The sequence below is a fragment of the Amblyomma americanum genome, chromosome 8 (genome assembly GCF_052857255.1).
Source record: "Amblyomma americanum isolate KBUSLIRL-KWMA chromosome 8, ASM5285725v1, whole genome shotgun sequence".
Taxonomy (NCBI): Eukaryota; Metazoa; Arthropoda; class Arachnida; order Ixodida; family Ixodidae; genus Amblyomma; species Amblyomma americanum.
In genome coordinates, this window is record NC_135504.1 from 55,563,628 (window position 1) to 55,571,753 (window position 8,126).

An 8,126-nucleotide genomic window follows, 5' to 3' on the forward strand; every position below is an offset into this window, starting at 1 on the left:
CCTGAGAGGAGTTCCTCTCTCACCTTTGGCATCATGATTCGATGAAGCCACAATTAACCCTTACAAAAATTTCTTTAAACCCTCTATAGGCAATCTATATACAATCCCTAGATAACATTCTATAGGCGATACAAATCATGTAGACAGTCTATAGATAATCTATGAATTTATGGCCGTACAGTTTCAGCAGAATTTTGCTACAGACTATGAATAAACATGATGCATGAATTAAGCAAGAGTTTGATGTTTTGGGTTTTTCAAAAACGTGGTACAGGGATTCTGATCGTATAGCGCATTTTGATGTTTATAGATGTGAATCTTTATGCAGAAAAGCTATAATAGGCGGTGGTGTCGCAATTTCTAATCAAACAAGGCCTTCGTTATGGAGTTGCTTCTGAATACATACTTTTGAACCCGAACATTGAATCGCTTTTTGTCAAATCCAGGGCATTCATGCATGGCGTTGTTTATAGACCTCCGTCAGGTGCTTACGAAGAATTCTCCTGGATTCTTGAATTGATGTTAGAAAATATTTATTTATTAGGAGTTCCTGTTATAATTATGGGTGATTTTAACATCAACCTGCTTCGTCCCTCACATGCATCTGGCATTTTCGTCGATATATTTTCTTCTTATCGCTTCTCCAATGTTATCAATGCCCCAACCTGTCACTGTCCATACTGAGTCATTAATAGACCTCTGTTTGTTAGTTTGCGATCACGACAATAGAAAGGGCGGTGTTCTTGCCGGTAGCATCAGCGATCATTTATCTATTATGTTTTATACCAAGAGGGCAGTCTACAGACTGTCGATGCACAAATACTGCACGCACTACTCGAATGATAACAAAGAGAAGTAGTCAGTAGTTCCGATCTCTTGTTGCCTCTGTAGACTGGCACTGACTTTTAGCACTCAAAAACCCCAGTGACTTGTACGAACGATTCCTAGAAACAAATAACAGAAATATACAATCTCGCATTCCCCATTGTAACAGAATAAAAAGAAATAGAGCCAGGATACCTTGGATTACACGCGAGTAAGTGTTAAGAATAAAAACACGAAATGCTCTTTTTCACAAATTTCTATCATGCAGAGATAAAGTGTTGTTCTCGGGATAAAAAAAAAACCGCAACAAGTTGGGTATTGATATAAAAAAGGCACACATCCGCTATCACGCCAACAAATTTTCTCACATTTGTTATGATCCTGAAACGACGTGGCGCATTGTAAAACGTTTACTTAGTAAACGTCATACCTTTATACCCGCTGAATTAAAGATCGATAACCAAATGTGTGGCGGTGCGGCTCTGAGGAATGGGTTCAATGAACAATTTTTAACTTGGGGTCTATTACTGCTGGTGGTTATAAAGAGTTCGAAAGGTATATTCAATGCAACCTATCCAACTCCGTGTATCTTTAGCCGACCACAGATTCTGAAATTGTTTGCCTAATCAACGGTCTTAAATAAACCAGTTCTTCTGGTTTTGATGTCATTTCCGCAGTGGCAATCAAAGCTGTTTCATATATTCTATCTGAAGTCCAAAGCCACTTGACCAATGAGGTATTATCTACCGGAATATTTTCAGATTAAATGAAAATTGCTTAAGTCATAGTTCTTCACGAATGCGGTGCTGCCGACTGTATCAGTAACTATCGTCCAATATCGGTGCTCTCGCTGTAATCCAAAATTGTAGAAAAAATAATTAATGTAAGGTTAACTAAGCACTTAAGTGTAAATGCGTTGCTCTCTGCAGCCCAGTATGGTTTCCATTAGGGGAACTCTACTGAATCAGCATTAGTATTCATTAAAGATAAGTAAGCTTACAGCATATAAATGCAGTTGCTTACCGTAGGAATTTTGCTGGATTTTAACCAAGCTTTCGACTCAATTAAGCATCAAATACGTTTCCAAAAATTACCGCGGTACGGAATAAGAGGCGTCCCACTCCAGCTATTTCGCAGCTATTTGTCCAACCGCTCTCAATTTGTCGTTTTGAATGATATTCCCTCCGATTTAGAGTTCATAAAATATGAGGTTCCTCAGGGTTCTCTCTTAGGCCCTTTATTATTATTTGTATATATTAATGACGTCATTGCTATCCCTGGAACTTCTAATTTATTGCTCTATGCTGATGACACAAGTGCATTTTTTGCCTCGCGAAACTTGCCCGATCTAATGTCTGTTTCAAAGAAATGGTTTGAAGATCTGTCAGAATGGGTTTGTGCCAACCAGCTGATTCTGTTAGTGTTAAAGCACCACCGTTTGATTCAAATTACCTATAAAGTTTGACCAACATCTATTCATCTGTGCTTAGTGGTGCAGTTCGTATCTCTTGCAACAAATAGGAAAGCAAAAACATGACGGACAGACGTGCTTTAAATACAGCAGCTACATTATACCAGTCTCTGACAGTGCAGTTACGTTGCACTGACTGGTAACATATGCAACATATCGAGCGCATCGCCTGCAGGAGCCCACGAGACAACAAAGCTGGCTTTTGAGTGATGTCACGAAGGATGTGACGGTACACAACATTTCGCTTTCGCTGCGAACTTAAGAACAATTCCCAGCATTGAATCAGAACACTGCGCTCACACCCTTCCCCTCCCCACCCCGCTCCCCAGGATGGCCAGCCGGTAGCGTACACTGAAGCATCAAAGGCGGCTACTTGACGGTGGAAAGGGTCGCGGGTGCAGGGTATATTAGTTTATGGATTTAACGTCCCAAAGCAACTCAGGCTACGAGGAACACCATAGTGAAGGCCTCTGGAAATCTCTACCACCTGGGGTCCTTTAACGTAGGCTGAATTAGTGACTTTGGCAATCGGCTGCTGATACCACAAGCATCGATGGAGCCGAAATTATAAACCTTCTGTATAGTGTATACTACATCAGTGTGTGTTGTTCTACACAAAACAGCCGTTGGTCAATTTTGTCCGGAGCACGCGATGCTGGAAAGTATCTTGAAAGGCATAGCAGCGGTGCTGGAGGCCGGGGGCATCGTGGAAGAGCGCACGTTCGTCTAATTCTCTAGTGGTCACTATAGCTCGGACAATTGTACGATGCATTCTACGCGCAGAGCACCAACTGTGGGGTGCCTGGTGTCATGTCCAAGTTGGTAGAGGTTCCGTTGCGTAAGAAAACTGGGAGATGTGAATCCGAAACATTACAAGGGCCGCGCACTCGCATTTACGATTCGATATGCAGGCCTATAGATACCCCTTGCAAAAGTTTCTATAGACAGTCTAGACACGGTCCATTGAATTCTGTCTATAAATTCTACAGACTCTCTAAAGACTAACAATACAGAAGAGCCTATAGGCAATACAAATCATACAGACAGTAGACTTTTGTCTGTAGACAGCCTAGAGACTATGAATAGAAAAAAAAAGATATCGATAGGAAGGCAAAAGTCTATGAGAAGTCCATCCATAGGCTGTCTATAGGCTGCCTAAAGACCATTTTCGTAAGCGACGTTCCCTTATTCTTCCTCATTAGAGGGAAGGACTGCAGTTTCATTTCTCCAGGGTTGACACCTGAACAGGGCGCATTTAAAAGATTCGTGAGGCTGTGCAGTAGCAAGGAGAACACCAAAAGAACCCACTCCTTCCTGTTTGCGCAATCTTTCTTTTTTTCCATCGGGTGCGTCAAGGAAACGTGGGCACTCATCACCGTCACATCCGTATACGTCACCGACAGTTGCTCACCCGCGCCAAAGGAAGCTTCCCTGTGAGCAAGAGCAGAAGATATAGGAGACTGTGCGTGAGCGAGCACGTGGACCCGGCGTTCCACGAAGTGTTCCTGCAATTTTTAACGCGTTCTACAACAAAGACGGCATATCAAAGCGCACGTGCTTGTAATCTGCTCTATTCTTGCGACGGTCCTCCACAACCTCACCTCTCAGAGCTTCCTGTCCTCAGCAGACAGGTGGGACGTGCGTCGGCGTCCCGTCAGCACCCACGAGACGAAAGCACTGCACAGAGTGTCTGCGATTCTTCACCCTGGAACAGCCCAGCTGCTGCCTTCTGCGGCGAGGGATGCGTGAGCCTGACGGCAGACAGGAACAGGCACCCGCCCTGCAGTTTGACACGAAATGGCGATCAGCGATGATCATGACAAAGGCAACTATATCGTCAACTGGGAACTAAATGGCATTTCTGTTTATTCGTTGACAGCACCGCCAGAGCGCGCATGTACCGGAGCATGTTTTCTGTCCACAAATTCGGCAACGTTTCGGCTCCTTAATGTTACGAGTCAAAATTTCAGTTTCATTGACTTCGCGCTTTTCCCTCTCCTCTGGCACTTCTTCGCCGGCCCACCGCAGGTGCGAAGCTTCCTGACTCGCCGCGGCCATGGTAGCTGTTTGACGTCTCAGAAGAATCTAACCAATAGCGATCTCTGAGATGTTATATGCAGGAGCCTGCGATGCAGTGTGCATGAAAAATTCGCCAGAAAGTGATCGGCAATTTTCGCGCGTGATTGTGGGTTCTCTGCTGCGTCTATAAGTGTATTCTTTACATCAAGTGTTCATGACTAACGCAATGCAGTGACTTGGGGAGGTTATGTCCTTACCTGAGAAGGTGTTTCGGAGCCCCTTTAATTCGCTTAAGCGTGCAATCATAGGCTGTGTCTCACGCGCCATCTCTTGGCAGTGCGGCGTATACTCCACCGTGTTGATAGTTCCACCGCTGCGATTGGTCAAGCGGCTTTTTCAGTTGCTCGCGCGTATAGGCTATACTAATTGTCGACACTAATTGTCGACGTTATTTGGTCATATTAATTTATTACATGCATTGCCTCATGCTCTTATTTTACTCTGAACCCACACAATGCCTTATATCGCATTCAACCCTAGCCCCTCCGTGGTCGAGCATTAGCGCGCCACGTTTAAGACCCAAGGTTCGAGTCCCTGCTGGACAATTTTTCTCTAAAGCGCAATTGCTTTTCTTTCTTCGATTGTCCTGTGGCTGTGAGGTCCCGGCCCTCTTGGACAATGCGAATTGTCGTCACGCCGCCGGACCCCGGGCTCTCGCCACAACGGCTACTCTAACGCTATCGCGTTAAATACACCCTCTTCGACCGCTGGCTCGTTTGCCATGCAACTGTGCACTAAGCTCGCATATTGAGATAAACTTTCTCTTGTAGTAATTTTAACAACTGTACCTGCCGGTTTCGGCCGAACATGACGAAAGCCCGGAATCGCCGCACGTAAGAAAACCCAGACGCAGACAGCCACCTTCATCACCTATGAAAAGCACGAAGAAGCCTTATCAGCAGATGGGGGCAGCAAAAATACAAAAGCAAAGTCAAACTGAAGATCGCCGAACTAACCAAGAAGGCATCAGTGCATGCAGACAACATCGCCACGCAAAACCGGCAACAGTTTACGGAAACACTTAGAGGAAGATTAGGCATGGCCCGAACTTGGATTATGCTAAGAGCCTCGATATACGCAACAAAAACCAAAGCGGAAAGCGGCAAGTCCATGAAACGACTAATCCACACCTTCCCCGCAACGGAAGACCAGCTAACACAGGCACTGAGGGAGAAATGCTGCGGAAAAACCACGCACCCAAAGCAAGACCAAGAATACACAGGAGATGGCTACCCCGAGATGGATAGGCCAATCACCCAGGAGGAAGTAAGGGCAGCCATAGGAAAAGCCAAAAAGAATACGGCAGCCGGGAAGGACAAAATAGATAACACCACCTTTAGAAACATGCGGGACACGGCCATCGCCGACCTTACCAAGTACCTAAACGATTTCTGGGGAAAAGGAATTGTGCCGGTGGAATGGAGACATGCAGAGGTAATTATGATAACCAAGCCGGGCAAAAGACTCCAAATCGAAAACCTCAGACCAATCCTCCCTAACCTCCTGCCAAGGGAAGATATACGAGAGAGTGGTCAATGCAAGGATCCCAAACTACATGCAGGACTAATGATAATACCCTGATGCCATGTTTGGCTCCAGCAGGGGATGTCCACGCAAGACGTGCTCCTACAATGAAAGGAGGCAGTCCTCACTGAAATACCAAGCAGTGAAGAAAACATAGTACTAGTGCTCGACGTAAAGGGAGCCTTCGATAACGTGGGACATGCGGCCATCACGGAAGGTCTCATTGGAATAAACTGCAGAAACAGAGCCTTCCGATACGTCAAAACCTTTTGACGGAGCGAACGGCTACGATAGGCATCGGAAACACAAGATCTGAGAGATTCACTGTGCCAAACAAGGGCACCTCGCAAGGCTCAGTTGTATCACCGCTACTATTCAACGCAGCGATAGTAGGACTCACGAATGCGCTCGAAGAAAGAAAAAACATCAGCTACGCAATGTATGCGGATGACAACAATGTGGACAACGACAGGTTCCCTAGCAGCAAAAGAAGAGCAGCTACAAAGAGCGATCGACAATAGTGGACAATACGCAGGGCCAGAGGACTATCGGGCTCAGCAAAAAAATCAGAATACGTAAGAATCAAAAAGGTACACGGAAATACGACTCCCGAAACACCCTGAAACTCAGATGCGAGACAATACCTGAGAAAACGTAACTCAGAGAGCTTGGAATGTGGCTGCAAAACACAGGACGATGTAGCGAAACCATCGCCTCTCTTAAGAATACAACAGAGCAAGTCTCCAGAATCGTGCGAAGAGTCAGCAGTAAAAAGAAGGGGATGAGAGAACAGGACACCCTAAGACATGATAGACAGTCTCGTCACGAGCAGGGTAACGTACAGTCTCCCCTACCACGAAATAAGCAAACAAGAGACTCTACAAATCGACACCATACTACGCAAAGCGTACAAAACGCCGCTCAAACTTCCACTGTCAACACCAATTGAAAAGCTGACGGCAATCGAAGTATCGAACACCTTCGACGGCCTACGAGAACCGCAACGTAGGTCGCAACTAGACAAACTCACTCTAACCAGAACGGCAACACGCCTAATGGAGAATTTAGGGCTACCCCTGAGCACACAAAAAGAAAAGAAATAGATTAATAATAAAGACAAACAACATCCGATCAGGACCCATACCCAGACGCATGGACCCCAATATACACCATGAAAGACGACAAGCCAGAGTCCGAGCACTCAGCAGGGAATTCAGCAACAATCACAGCGTAGTGTACACGGACGCAGCTATGTACCGATACAAACGCAAACTTCTATGTTGTAACAGACGAAGGAGGGAAAGAAATAACTAGCGCAACGATAAAGAACCCAAGCACAGACGCAACTCAAGAGCCCGCAATTGCTCTGGCAATATCGCATGGCAACGCAACAGGACAAAACCTCACTATAGTGACGTACTCTAAACAAGCACGCAGAAACTACACAAATGGCAGGATCGGCAGCATCGCCAACCATATTCTACAAGAGATGAGAAGGGATGTAAACACCAAACATAATATAGCATGGGTTTCGGGAGATGAGGGGATGAGAGGCAACGTGGCTGCAGACGAGTTAGTTCGAGGGTACGTCAACCGAGCATACTCAACACTTTGTACCACGGGCACCTTTGACCCTGTTACCCCCCCCATGCTCAGACATACTCGATCATTACAGGGGCAGGCAGAAACGCTATCCAGCCCTACACAAAAGGCTATCCAAAGAGGAGGCGGTAGACTGGCGCAGACAACAACCGGATACATACACGAAGCTGCCAAACTACACAAGATTTTCCCTACACAATATGTAGACGAATGTCCGTGGTACCAGCGTAAACCTACACTAGAGCATGTGACATGGGCCTGCCCTAAGGCAGACATCGAGCCTCGAATAGACCACCCGAGTGTGACGCAGTGGGAGCATTTGCTGGCCAGCCAGGACGAGGCAGCGCAACGATTTCTTGTACGCCGAGCCACGATGGTAGCTGTCAAGTGCGGCATCCTAGACCAAGGAGCGACCACGGCACCCAGTGACCCGAAAAGGTCCAGTGCACTTTAATTTTTCCGCAAATAAAGTTCCGTCCGTCCATCTGGGACGCTGCAGACGACACTATTATGGCAAGTGATGGCGGGCATCGAAGCACACTATGGGCGACAGATGGCGCCCTCCCGTTGGCGGAAACCTGCGCTGTCGGCTTTCGACCCCACGATCTCGGGGCCGAGGATTTTG